The 15,075-nt window shown below is 44.7% G+C and overlaps 1 protein-coding gene and 1 non-coding gene across 2 annotated transcripts in view; one reads left to right on the top strand and one right to left on the bottom strand.

Moving 5' to 3' along the window:
- The window catches only part of Nhsl2 (NHS like 2), a 256,229-nt gene that overhangs the window by 5,216 nt on the left and 235,938 nt on the right, over positions 1-15,075 (top strand). The window lies entirely within an intron of this gene.
- Positions 892-1,010, bottom strand: LOC125389509 (5S ribosomal RNA). The gene has a single exon (XR_007228463.1). It is a non-coding gene; the product is annotated as a 5S ribosomal RNA (ribosomal RNA).

The following is a 15,075-nucleotide window of genomic DNA, read 5'->3' as shown; positions in this document are numbered from 1 at the left end:
GAAGTTTGTTCAGATAGGAAAGGGTAGTTTAGTCAATAGCACCCTGGTCTCCGAAGGTCACCTTCCCATCAGGGTCCTTTACTACTGATCCTTCTGCTGTCTTCACACTGACTCTTCACCCTTCTAGATTGTAGTTCAGTTGTGACAACGAGGCTACATCTCCACTATTTTCTGTTGCTGCAGCAGAGCTTAGTTGGCTTCCAAACACTCGTTTATTAAAAACCAAGGGGAATAAGAAAGTAAAATGATTGCCAGAAATGCATTTAGCATACATGTTTCCAAGGAATGGGTTGCTTATCTTTCTGGGCATAAGCAGCTTAAGGGGCTTACTGGTTTTGCTGCTCTGTACTCTTTCAGAGGTTTTGACTCATCTTTTCTTTGGATTGTTTCTATAATAATAGGCCCAACTTTGTTTCAGTTCTTACTGTTGCGCTGAGTTCTTGAGACTGACAGGTAAGTAGACTGGGTCTCTCCTGACAGCGTCAGCGCTCACTCGTAGTTTGCAGGGCTGGGCACAGTCTCACTTCCCTCCACACCAGCGCAGGGCAGCAAGACGAAGAGCTAAAGAGAGCTAAGGAGATCCCAGTTCACACCCCAGAGAGTTCTTCAGTTCAGTCAGGTAGACAATGTTTAGTGGATTTGTAGTCATCATGAGCCTCTTGCGATGACATTATAGCCTTCTAGAATCTTCTGCTCCTAGCTGGGAATGACAAATCTTATCTTCCTTGTTCAAGCAAGAAATCAGTTCTTTGGATAAGTTAATTCAGGCAAATTTATTTTTATTTTTATTTGTGTGTTTTTCTCTCTTTCTCTGTGTAATAATGTATGTGCAAGCACACGTGTGTGGAGGTCAGAGGTCAGTCTTGGGTGTTGTCATTTTTTTTTTTTAATAGCCTACAGCACCCGGTATTCCCAGGCGGTCTCCCATCCAGGTACTAACCAGGCCCGACCCTGCTTAGCTTCCAAGATCAGACGAGATTGGGCGCGTTCAGGGTGGTATGGCCGTAGACGTTGTCATTTTCTTTTTTATCCTCTCTTGGTTTTTTGTTTTAAAAAGATTTCTTTTATTTTTGACATTATAATATACTTAAATTATTTCTCCCTTCCCTTTCCTCCTTCCAACACCCTCCCATATGCCCCTCCTTGCTCTTTTTCAAATTCCTGGTCTTTTTCCATTAATTGTTTTTACATGCATGTGTGTGTATGTATATACATGTATATTCCTAAATAAACCTGCTCAATCTGCATGATATTACTTGTACACATGTTTCCAGGGCCGACTATTGGGATTGGGCAAGCAGTTGCTGTGCTCTTCCCTGGGGAAGACAGTTTAGTTTCTCCCACTCTCAGCATTCCTTAGTTGCCTGTAGCTTTTTGTGTAGGGTTAGAGCCTCCTGAGCTTTCCCCATCCACATTAGCGTGTTTATTGGTCTCATCCTTGTTCAGATTTATGCTTTGGCAGTCATTGGCGAGACTTTATGGTGTTTCATTTTGTTTTTGAGATAGGGTCTCCTTGTGTTACCTACTGAAATATCTTTACTGGTTAATTAATTTGGTGAATTTGGTGATTGAACCAATGGCCTTATGCACACTAGGCAAGTGGTCTACCACCAGGATGTATCCCTGACCCTTTATTTTTGTTTTATTTATTATTCTGTGTATATGTACGATGTTTATGTGGAAGTCGGAGGGCATCTTTCAGGAGTCAATGCTCTCCTTATACTATGTGGGTTCTGGGGTTTAAGCTCAAATTATCAGGCTTGCATGGTGCAGGAGAATTGTCTATATTCTGTCAATCATATTTTAAATAAACGCTGATTGGCCAGGCAGGAGGTGTAGGTGGGAAAACCAGACAGGAAGTGGAAATGATGCAAGGGGAGCAGGAGAATTTTGGGGAGGAGGAAGTTGATTCCTCCCACTCCTGTCCAGACCACCAAAGCAGCAGGATGTGAGCTGCCCCACTGAAAAAGGTACTGAGCCACATGGCTAACATAGATCAGAAAAATGGGTTAATCAAGATGTGAGAGTTAGCCAGTAAGAAGCCTGACCTAATGGGCCAATCAGCTTTATAACTTATAGAGATCTCTTGTGTGATTTTTCTCTGGGACTAAACAGCTGGGGGGCCGGGCAGGACAGAAATCTGAACAAGCCCCTTCATGTTACAGCATGGCAAATGCTTTTGCCCACTGAGACATCTCATCAGTCTTATTATTTTAATTGTATAAAATTATTAGGTCGAATGTGATAATTCAGTTCAAAAGTAAAATAAATATTTAATGATAAAATCAGGGTAGTTAATGTTTCCATCTCTTTACTCATTTAAAATATTTATTAGCACATAGTAATTGTCTGTATTTGTGCAGTACAATATGATAGTCCAATACATGTATACACTATTTACTGATCAAAACAAGATTTTTATATCTAGCTCCTTGTTACCTTGTGTTTTGGAGACTTCAAGAGCCTTTCTCCTAGACATTTATGAACAATAAAAAAGGGCTGTTGTGAACAGTAGTTAACCCGCGGTGCTAAGGAACATGAGAACTTCTCGCTTGTAGCAGACTGCATTTTGGTATATTTATCCAACTTCCTTGGAAAAGCCCTCTGCCATTATTTCCAGCCTCTGGTAATGACCTACATTTAGCTCAACTTTTTTTTAAAAACTTTTGCATATGAGTGAGAACATGCAGTATTTATCTTTCTGTGTCTGGCTTGTTTCACTCCATAGAATGTCCCCTGGCCCCGTGTGTTTGCTGCAGATGATAGAGTATACAGGATGGCAGCATTTCAACGGACACGGCTACTTTGATAATGCCACACACAATCAGGTGTGATGAGTAGGTATTTATATAAGTTGCTTACAGCAAGGCTTGCGTGTGACAGGTAGTGGGGCAAATCATGCAGGAGACCGCTGGATACCAACTCTTTAACTTGGAAAATTTGTGCATTCAAACAGCTCTCCATCCTTCATCCTACCCTTCCAGCTGCTTCCCTCTCTAGAACTTGTAAGCACCTCAGTAAAATATAAGCTCTTTGAGGGTGGAGGTATTTGTGTTTTTATTGCTATTTTTCCAGCTAAGTCAGGATTTGGTACCTATTGTGCATCTTACTAGCTATGGCTGCTGTCAAGGTGAATTCCTTCCTTTCGCTTTTCTAGCCTAGATTGTGATGTCCTGTGGAGGTTTCTGGGTACATGGAGATGAACCAGCATGCAGGTCCACAGTCCATTGGGAGGAAGGATGAGTCCCACTGCTGAGCAGATGAGTGAGGGCCCTGGGGTAGGTGGAAGAGATGGGGAAGATGGGAGAAGCTTCCAGGAAGATGTGATGTCTGAGTTCGGAAGGACAGTGTGTGTTATTGCGGCAGAGGAAGAAGACAGTGTGTATTTCTAGTTTAGGAAGTTGCTTATGCTCCTACAGGGATGTATGAGGGAGCTGATGCGGGGGAGGACCGGCTGGATTCAGGAGAGAGCACAAGTTTCCCCAGCACAGAAGGGCCACCCAGCAGCAGAGGTGGGGTGGGGAACCCGGCACATCCTGTTTGTCGGGTCACAGAGTTAGAGAGTGTTGGAGGTTAAAAAAAAAAATGTATGGTTAAATTGAAACTATACCCTTGAGGCAGATGAAGTTGCCTGGTAGAGTCAGGTCTTCCCCATCCCCATGACCATCCCCAGTCCCAAAAGTATCTACCAGGAGGAACCCTAAAATACAATGAGAAACAAAGAGAAAGAAAACAAGAGTCCACCTACTTGTGAGTCCCTGACACTTGAAACCGAAGTCTATTATTCGTGCTTGTTTTGCGTGAGTGGGGATGCTCGAGGTTTGACTGTATCTTTTATTACCTTTTCTCCCCCTAAATAACATAGATTCTCTGGAATGATCTGCAAGTTCTCTATGGGAAAACCAGAAAAAAAGTTTTCCTTTTCTCTTTATTTTGTGGTACTGAGAATCAAACTTATTTAGGGCCTACCCCATGCTAGACAAGCAAGCAATCTATCACTGAATTCTACCCTTAATCTAAATAAAAACATTTCCCCCCTTTGGAAAATGGATTCAAAGGAGGGATGGGTTTTTAAGATCTATTTTTTTCCCTTTTTCCTTTGAGTGGATTCCTCTGCTGCTGAGAGCAGTGTAATTATCCTCCTGGCAATTTATAGTCTGATTCCTCAGTATAAGCAAAGTAGCAAACAAATTATCCTCCTCAACTGGGAGGCTGTGAGGTGCTGAGGCCTCCTAACATAAGCATCCTCAGGGGCTCCCTTCCCTTTCAGGAGGTAGCACCCCAGAGCTGTTAGCAAACCTGCTCTTGTTAGCTATGGTGGGTCTCTTTGGGCCCTGTAATTCCACCTCAGGGTCTTATGCTAAAGACAACTCAGACATTGTGCCAAGAGAGTTGCCAGGGTTCTCCCCACATCATTTGGTTTTCATGTTAACCTGAGAAATGAAAGAAGCCTAAGCATTCACTAGCGGTGGAGTGCTGATGGAAGTTTCTAGATCTGTGGTAAAATAGTACACAGCTACAAAGAGCCACACTGTAAACAAATACATCTTTGCTGTCTGATGCGTCTGAGCGACGGTTCCTTTTGTGTAAAATGGGGTTCATACTACCCATTTCAGGGGATTATTTCCAGGGTCTAAATAATGTGTATAAAATGCTTGCTGCGTACCCCACAACCATGCATACCATCACCAGATACCATCCAGAAAGATGCAAGACCTTGAAACCTTTGTTTATTTATTTGGTTTTGAGCTCGAATTTCACGATGACAACTAAGCTAGCATGAGACTTCCTATCCTGCTGCCTCTGCCATGTGAGTGCTGGAAGTCCACCCATTGCCGCCATGCCTGGCTACTATGAAGCCTTCTGAAGCCCCTAAATGGAGATACTGTTAAGTCTGTTAGAATAAAAATGCTTCCTAGACCGCTCCGGCCTGCAGCTGTTCTTCTGTGCTCTAGAACTCATGGAGACTGTTCACGTGTGCATGGAGGAGAGGAGGAGGGCATTGAGGCTGTCAGCGTGCCTCTCCCCACCCCAGGATTTTGCTTTCCTTTGACTCCACCTTCATTCTCCACCACTGACATCTGTTCCCTGCCTCACTGCCAACCAAGGGTAGGGGGCATCCTTTGTAATTAAGAGGGCTGGCAGCCTTGGGATGTTTATTGTTATAGACCAGTGCCTGCTGACCTCAGACCCTGCCAGGTTGGGACACGGGAGGGGCCTTAAGAAAGCAGCAGAGGGTGGATTTCTGGTATGGCAGTCTAGGCGGCAGCCTTTGCCTTCAGGCAGGGCTCCTCTGTAAGTGTCTTGTTTGCTCTGTGTTAGTTTCCTGGTAGGGGGAGGGGCATGGCTCCTGGCTAGGCTCACAAGTGTTACAGAATCATTTTGTCTAAGGGGTGAAGTTTTTTTCTCACAAAACTTATAGGGTCTAAGGTTGTAGCAAAGTAGTGGGTAGTTTGCCTGGAGGTCCAGCAGGGCTATCTTTCCTCAGTGTTGATACAGAGTGAAGAGATCCTGCTCTCACAGCCAAGCAGCCTCAAGGTCACTGGGACACCTTGGAATTGTCTACAAGATGCCCAGACCACCAGGCAATTCTGTCATCTCCCCGGACAGAATCATTCACAATACTTACAATGCTCCTTCGACTTCATTCTTAAAAAAGTAAATAATAGCCACAGAATCTTGTACTGACCCTGAGTGCAAACCAAATCACCTTAAAGTATTTAAAAACCAATGATGACAGGCGCCGACTATAACCAGAAGTTCTGGGAGACAGTGAGCAGGAACCAGCATGTTTTCAAAGTTTCCAGGGGGTTGTACTGTGAAGCTGGGGGTGAAGATGTGTTATGGATGGTTAAGGATGGACATCTCTGGGCCAGAGTTTCCCCATCTATTTGACCACATCTTCTTCTTCCTCCTCCTTTCTTTCTTCTTCTTTGCTGTGCCAGGAATCATTTTGTACATGGATGATGCTACCATTGAAGTATATCACCAGTGCTTCATTAGATAGTCTTATAAATTCTATTTGTGGATAATAAATGTGAAGTATAATTTAGGCTTAGGTTAAAAGATGTGACAAAATAGTCATTTGTATAAATTAATCACAAATGGTCATGCCTCCAAAGTTGAGTGATACACTTTTAAATTTTATAAGTGAAGGGAGAAAAATATAAAAGCTACCTTATCAATAAAAAGAGTATTACAGTAAAGTAAAAGATCTTTTATCTTATATTGCTTTGCTTGCGTTATCACACCCACTAACATTTTGAATGAAGACAATGGGTTTTTTTTGTTATAGTTACATAGGATCACACATTTTGTTACGGGGATAGATCTCTACCTTCAGTCATCTTTTCAAAAGAATAGAAAGGTTTTGCTCCGCACACATTTTTGGAAATCCAGGTGAAAGGAAAGACGTTCTCACTTTACAGTCCCACGTTTCAAATTGAGCCAGGCCATAAAGTACAGATCAGAGTTAAATGGTTGCCTCTGAATTGATGTGTAGAGTGGACTCCATGCGTCCCTCATCTGGCAGTCCCTATGGCATGTATTGCACTCACATGCCATGGTAGAACAACTGTAGAAACGTGTAGAGTACTTTCAAATCCATAGATGCTTGAGCAGGTACAATTCGTATTTTTCTTCTTTGGTTTTTGTTTTCTGAGACAGGGTCTCATGTAGCCCAGGCTCTACTTGAACTTATTATACAGCTGAAGATGACCTTGAACTCCTGATGCTCCTGCCTCCACCTGCTGGGATTGCAGGCATGCATCACTAAACTGCAGTTTAGAAGACAGAATATCTGTCTTTCCTTTCATGGTACCAACAGAAATACTTTTAGAATGTGGCTCCTGGCCAACAGCCACCCAGAGAAAGGAAGAAGCCTGGTCCCATGGTATCTCCAATGTTAGTGGTTGCATTTGGGCTTCCCATTTGGAACCTCCTCTGTATCTATTTTGGGGTACCAAGACATAGCTGATTCTGTCGGCAGCCACTGGGAAAATACTGGGACCAAGGATATAGGGAAAAGGAAGGGCCCGTTCACAATGTTCCTCTCAGCTGTACTCAGAGAGATGGGGCACTGTAAAGGTAGCCCCCACAGCTGGCCTCTCAAGCCGGCCCAGCCCCTCCCTGAGGATGAAAACAAGGCAGAAAGAAGGATCTGCTCAAAGTATTTGCCAAGAGGAAATGATGACTGTTTGGAGAGCTGGAGGCCCAGACTCGGATAAAATAAGCATCTCGCGCTGTACACAAATACCAAAGCGCTTCGTGATACTCTAGTTCTATGTATAATTTTTTATGCTTTCATCAGCTAAGATCTTCAATTTTCACCAGCAAAAACACACTTTAAGTTTAAAAAGGAGGAAGGATCTATTTATGAAGGCTGAGAAGTAGGTTTTAAGGCGCGGTTCCGCTCAAAGTGCTACCGACAAGGTTCGTTACTGAAGTGTGGGAACAGTGCAGCTCGGGAGTCAGAGCTGGGAACTCATTTCGTGCGGATTTGGGGGTAGTGAGAGCTGGCTGTATTCCAGCTTCTGAGGCAGATTACCCCTTGGAATAACAGGTTGCATAAAACTTAGTCCCCATTGAGAGAAAGCCCGGTGAAATCTTTTCCTTACAGTGAGGGCTAAGGTAATAAAAGCAGTAGGTTCAGGAAAGAAGCATCATTGGTATGCAGAGAGCTTTTGTATTTTGTGCCTGGGGCTTCCAGACTACCTGAGGCCTGTGGGGAGGGAGGGAGGAGGCAAGGGGTCCAGATGGCCAACACCTTTGTCCCTGGGCACATTGATTGAATTTCAGGTGCCAACGGGAACAGCTAGCATATGTGGCGAATAGATGTTCCCTATGGGTAGAGAGGCAACGAAAGGGGTGCCTCCTCTAGGTGGCCAAGTTAGGGAGCGCCGTTGTCTCTGGTGGAACAAGTTCTAGATATCACTATTAAAGAATGGAGCAGCATCTGGGCAGACCCATGCTTAAAACCGTCTTCTCTGGGTGTCACAGCTACAGACAGTCAGACAGGGTGGCCAGCTTCACTGAACTGTGGCCTCGGTTTGAGACTCCGTTTTCAGGGGTCCCCATAGAACAACACTGTCGGGTACCCTGAAGCCCCAGGACACAGAATGATCAGAAATAGACCCTGCTTGAGAAATTCCCAGGCTAGTCCCTTCAACTCCGACACTACTGAACTGGCCTGATCTACTCCCAGCTCCTATCTTGCTGATCCTTCCCGGCATAGGTGAGGGTGAATCGGCCCCTTCCAGGTACCCGGATGCTGGCTATAGTTTGAGCAAGGCAGCTGCCATTCCTCTGGCTGCGGCTCTACTTTCTAGAATGAACAACCAGGGCTACTTGTTAACTGTGGTTGAAACGCTACTTTGGGGTCCTGGATGGGGAAATGCAGCTATCATTTCTTCCTTCACTAAGTTTAAAAACTTAGCTGTGTCCCTTCCAAATGAGCTCAAAAGTGGGAGTTGGGGGTAGGGGGTGGGGTGTGGTGTTTACTCATCCTGTAATCCTAGCACTTGGGAGGCTGAGGCAGGAGGATCAAGAGTTCCATGTCAGGCCTGGACTATATACCAAGACACCGTCTTTCAAAAGGCTGAGTTTGGGCATAGCTGAGATTTTTCCCCTTTAATGTTCTTGTCCCTTAATAAAGGAAAGCAGTTTATCTTTAATCTGGTGATTTAGAGTTGGCTCCAAAGACTAATTCCTACCCCGATCATCACACTAAGCCTCTGCTGGCCTCTGTGCCAGACATTGCTGATACTTAATTCTTAGGAGTTGTCATTAACTCTTTGGTCTTAACCCTTAGGGGGATGGTGCAGAAGGAGACAACGTGGCTACAGATGGCCAAGTCCTGTACAGAAAGCACTGGGCACAGGCGTCGGGAAGGCTTCCATAGCTCTTTCCTCTTGTTTTCCTAAAGTTCCTATTCATCCCTCAAGACTCCCACTCAGCAATTCCCAGCTCTTCAAGGCCTTCTGACTCTGCTATGCTCCTGCAGTTCCTTATTCGCCTTTGCAACCCACAGTCCCTCCAGGTGGTGGATGATAGGCCAGGCTGACGAGATAGGCCAGGCAGATGCTGCCAATATGTATTGACCTTTTTTACACCCACGTTTCTTTTCTTTTCTTTCTTACCTCTTGAATGTAATGTAAGCCTCATCTTAGGAACTTGGAAGAACACGCTGGTAACTCCTTTGCTTAAGACGGGTCAGAAGCTGACGTTAGAGCAGCTTCTCCCCCAAGGGGAGGAGCAGCAGTGTGTGTGTGTGTGGCGGGGGGTCGGAGGTAAATCTTGTCTTAATGGTGGTAGGGACTTGGACATAGCATGCAGCTTCTGAGCCGTTTAGATCCTGAGGGGTTGGGATGAATTTTAAGTGTCTCCCTGAGCCAGACTTTAGTCAAGTGACTGTGGGTAGTGAGCCACAGCCCTTTGCGGGGGTGGAGGGGGGCGATGGCGGAGAGGAGGGGAGGGAGGAAGAAGCCCTGCTGCGCTGGTTATGAGCTTGCTTGCCTTCTCTTATTTGGCCTCAAGTAGAAGCAGAATCCTGGAACCAGCTCACAGGAGCAACTTTTCAGTTCTGAGCCTCTATTTTCTGTCAGGAGAATCAGAAATACTCCTATATGGAAAAAAGCTTTGGAAAGAAAACCTCATGCCTAAAATGTTACATATCGTCCTTGAGGAGAGGGACAGTGGCTGACTCATCCATCTATCTTCAGCATCTAGTTTGGAAGTAGGGATGATGCAAGTGTTTGCTGAATGACTAATGGCCTAGTAGGAGAAGGGATTCTGTATTTGTTTAAACTTTTGCTTATTACCTAATAAATCCTCTATATCCATTAATGATTTCTCTTAGCTGTAGTATTAGTTACTTTTTAAAAAATGTTTAATCTTGTTGGTCTTCAAAGAACCATCCATTTTGCATATCTATTTCTCTTTTATTTTATTTTTTATTTATTTTTATTTTATGTGCATTGATGTTTTGTCTGCATGTTAATCTGTGTGAAGGTATCAGAGCTTGGAGTTACAGACAGTTGGGAGCTGCTGTGTGGTTGCTGGAAATTGAACCCAGGTCCTCTGGAAGAGCATTCAGGTGCTCTTAATGGCCAAGCCATCTCTCCCACTCCGACATTAGTGACTTTTTACTTGCTGTGTTAAAACACCATGATTAAGGCAACTTATAAGAGGGAGGACTTCTCTGGACTTCCAGTTGCAGGGGTAAGAATCCATCAATGTCAGAATGGAGAACCTGGCAGCAGGCAGGATGACATTAGAGCTGTCTCTGAGAGCTCATGTCCTGCCCAGTAGACAGAAGCAGAAAGCACACTAGGAAAGGCGCTTTTTCTTTTTCCATTTGTTATTGACACTTTTTTTACACAATTTATTTTGACCACGCTTTCCCCCTCCTCTGACTCTTCCCATGTTCCCCTCACCTCCTTATCCACCCAACTTCATGTTCATTCTCTTTTAAAAACAAACAAAACTAACCCCCCCAAACAAAACAAACAAACAAAAAACAAATAAGAAACTTCTCCCCTATTGGAATCTATGTGGAAGAGGAGGTGGAAAGATTGTAAGAACCAGAGGATGGTGGGTGACTCTAGGAAGTCCAGCATCCGCAGAGCACAGGACTGTTGCACATGCTCACAGGGACTGTGACAGCAAGCATACGACCTGCACAGATTCGAACCAGATAAAGTCCCAGCTCTGAAAAGGGGAAGTAGGTGCAAAATCCACCCCTAACCAAGAAGATATTTATAACTGATACCTTCTGGGAAGGGAAGATCAGTTTTCCTTGATCTTGTCTCTGGGGATATCACCCACACTCCAGGCAGGCCCTGTGCCCAGGAGTAGTTGTCCAATGCAAAACAAACTCCACGTTTTGTTTTTTGGTTTTTGGTGTGGGCTTTTTGTTTTGAAACCTCGATGAGACAACACCACTAACAAGGGCACAGTCCCTCTCAACAGTTTCACCAACTGGGGCCCCAGTACTCCAACCTCTGAGCCTACGGGGCCCTTTTCTTTCTAACCACTACAGATCTTTCGTAACTTTAGCCGTTACCATTACTGTGAGCCTTGCCATACTCCAATATTGCTATTTTGCCTACACTAGGATACACCACTGCCACATCAGTGGTGACTTCCAAGCTATGGCCTTTTTTTTTTTCAAAAAGTATTTGTGTGTTTTGCCCACATGTATGTCTGTGCATTGTGTTTGTACCTGGTGCCCTCAGAGACCAGAGTAGGGCACTGGATCTCCTTGGAACAAGGATAACAGATGGTTGTAAGCCACTGTGTGGGTGCTGGTAAAAAAAAAAAAAAACCCAGGTTTTCTGGAAGAGTAATCAGTGCTCTTAACGGCTGAGCATCTTCCTAGCCCCAGCTATGCCCTTTTGTAAACTCAGGTCTCATATCAGAGTCCTCCAGGCTGTGCCCCTTCCATGTCTGTACCCCTTACCCAACTTCAGTACACAGTTTTGCTCAGTGCACACTTGCTAAGTGAATAACAGAAATAAAGGGAACCCCGTGTTTTCACACTGCTATTTGGCCAGTCAAATAAATCATAGCTATCAGAATGTGGCAGCTAGGCTACTCCACCACATGGTGCTAGGGGTTGATTCTAGAGTCTTGCACGTTCTGTCAGGGAACCTATGCTGGGTGTGTAAATAGCACACAAGTCCCACTTTTAGAGACCTGGGCTTAATTATACATGCCCTTGATGCTAACATATACTTCATCTGAGAAACAGATTTATTACTATTATTCCCCCCCATAGTAAGCAGGCAATCCACAATGGTCTCTGTCACCATTTTTTTCTGACATCAAGTCAACCACGCAGATGGTTGTCTAAGGGTAAGATCTGAGGAAGAGCTCAGTTGGATCAGACTATGAGAGTCAAACAGAGAAAAGAAAATAAAAATGTGTGCCTGCAGATAAAAGCACTGAGGGGGGGTAGCAACCTAAAAGAAAGTAGCATACCCCTGTCTTTCCGTCTCTCTCTCCGCTGCTCTCTTGCTTTCACATGTGTGCATATGGAGGCCAGAGGTCAGTATCAGCTGTCTTCCTCAACCAGTCCCCACCTTATTTTTTAAAATTTTTTTAATGTTATGTGTCTGTGTGAGTGTGTGTCATGTCTCCCCTGGCCCCCTTGGAGACCAGAAGAGGGTGTTGGATACTTGGAACTGACTCTCTAGGCTGTTGGTTGTGATCTGCCTGTGATTGCTGGGAACTGAACTCAGGCCTTCCAGAAGAGGGGGAAGCATGCCTAACTGCTGAGCTATCTCTCCAGTTCCTCTACCTTATCATCTGAGACAAGACCTCTTTCTATCTCTGATCCCGGAGCTCACGGACTTCACTAGGTGTTCCAGGGAGCTCCAGAGATTGACCTAGCTCCACTCCCCCAGGGCTGGGATTGCAGGCTCACACTACTGCGTTCAGCTTTTTATATGGAAACTGGTAATATCAGGTCCCCATGCTTGCCTGACAAGCGCTTTACCAACTAAGAAATATCCCAGCCCCTTATTTTCCCTCACACCTCTAATCAGTCTAGCACTGGTAGAAGATAGGACGTGGTTCACATTGTGGTTAAGTGTTTGGGCCTTTGAGTCACCCTCCCTGGGTTTGAGCCCTCACCTTGCTGTTTGCTTTGCTATGACCCTGGATAAGTAGCCTGAGATCCTTTTGCGTTAGTGTCACTGTAAGCAAGGGATCATCATAATCTTGGTATTTATTTCATAGCCCTGTTATGAAGAGTATAAGCTTGGTAAGCATTAAATTTTGTCATCTAAGTGTACATATAATATTTCATAAGTTTCTTGCATTTGTCCCTTGATTTTTATTTTATGTGATGTAAGTGCTATTTTTTCCAGTTAATAGAAAAATAAATCGAGGCACAGAGATGTTGTCACTGTGTTACTACTAACTAGGTCATTTTTGCCACTGAAAAAGATAACCTAGTTAGTCACAGAGCCAGGATTTGACCCTAGGATAACTGATCCCTTCATGTCCCCTTAACCACAGGACTGTATATAAGCCGTCTTTATCTTGATACCCACAGATGAAAAACCTGAGTTAGTCCCAGGGATGCTGAACAAACTGTAGGCTCTATCCATGGAAATCTCTACTTTAGATAGGGACAGAAGACATACATGTAAGAAGGTGTTTCAGTTAGTGTTTCTATTGCTGCGAAGAGACACCATGACCATGGCAACTCTTACAAAGGAAAACATTTCGCTGGGACTGGCTTACAGTTCAGAGGTTTAGTCCATTATCGTCATGGCAGGACATGGAGCTGGAGAGGTAGCTGAGAGTTTTCACATCAGTCTGTAGGCATCATGAAAGAAACTGTGTCCCACACCAAGTGTAGCTTGAGCATATTATGCGACCTCAAAGCCTGCTCACACAGTGACACTCTTCCTCCAAGATGCCACCTACTCCAAGGCCACACCTCCTAATAATGCCACTCCCTATGGGCCAAGCATTCAAACACATGAGTCTATGGGGGAGGCATACCTATTCAAATGACCTCAGAAGGATTCAATAAAAGACATACCATGTCATGGGAGCTCTAAGTACCTTTGTCGTGGTGCCCGGCCTCAGACTGGGTCCTTGGCAGATACAGGGAGGGATTTGCCCACAAGAAAAGCAGCATGAGTGATATGGAAGAAGCATAGGGCTCTGTAAGGCATCTGTGGAGTTGGGAAAATCACCTTTTACCGTATTGTTCTAGAATTCTTGGGAGGCCCCGAAAACTCAAGGCAAGGTCAGGGAAGTATCTAGTGCTATGGACTTCATTTTGGGGCTCCATGGAAGGAGCTAGTCCAGAAGTATACACCCAGACTATCATAGCTGCACAGGCTGAGACCACTCAGCCCAAATTTGTCATAGCATAGACGGGGAAATTGGGACCAGAGAGAAAAGGATGAGCCCCAGCAAGCCAGCCACAACCGTGATAGGCTTTGCCATGCTAATCTCCCTACCCTGCATCAGAGAGCCTGGGCCATTTCCTGGAGAGCTCCTTCAGTGGTATCCCAGTCTGTTCTCCGCCTGCCCAGAGATGTTCCTGAGAACTCTTTTCCAAGGTTTCGGAGCCACGTGTGGTGTGACACACATCTCTTAATTTCTGCACTGGAGAGGCAGACACAGGAAGATTTCGAATTTGAAGACAGCTTGGGCTACAGAGCAAGTTCCAGGTCAGCCTGGGCTACACAGCAAGACCCTGTCACAAAACAATACAAGCAAACAAAAGCAAAGCCACTGAGTCTCCTGTGTCATTTATGTCCTATACTACCACAGCTTTAGTCCTGAGCAGGAAGCTTGATAGGGCTGCCATGGCAACACAGCCTGAGTGAAGAGAAAGACAGAACAGGGACCTTAACATGATATCCTTTGTGACGCCGGCATTTGCAGTCTTTCTCAGAATTGTTTCTCAGCCTCAGATGGTGGTACCTACCTCTCATCCTGGCACCCGGGAAGCAGAAACAGATGGATCTCTGTGAGTTCGAGGTAAGTCTGGACTAACATAGCAAAATTTAGACCAGCTGGGGCTACATAATGAGACCCTACCTCAAACAGATATTTCTTACGCATGAGATTAAATGCCTTTTAGGCCCACAAAGGAAAACTACTAAATGAAAACAGTTACCAAAATATCTGTCTTGAATTGTGATCATTTGTGTGCTTTTTTGTTAATTCATTTCAAATGATGATCTAGCAGTCTAAAAATTACAGAATATTGAATGAGTGAGCATTTGGGATACCTGCCGCAGCTGCTATGTGATATACCGATACATGTGATTTCTGTTGTCAAGGGGCAATGCTGCTAAGCCTCCTCGGCTTTGTTAACTGCTTCCATCATTTTAGCTAGAGGGTTGTGGAAATCAGTGTTTTTCACATGTGCGTGCCTAACTCTTCCTTGAGAATGTCACATCACTTAGGCTAGATGCCTCATCCTGGTGGGAAGCAGACCCAGCATGCACCGCAGTCCTGCTGTAGGGAATTGCCTTGAAGGAAGGGCAGGTGCGTGGAATAATATTTAAGACTGCAGGAGGGGTGCATGGATGGTTGCCATGGTGT

This window comes from Myodes glareolus, chromosome X (genome assembly GCF_982192425.1).
Source record: "Myodes glareolus chromosome X, mMyoGla1.1, whole genome shotgun sequence".
Lineage (NCBI taxonomy): Eukaryota > Metazoa > Chordata > Mammalia > Rodentia > Cricetidae > Myodes > Myodes glareolus.
This window is presented reverse-complemented; position numbering and strand designations above follow the sequence as displayed.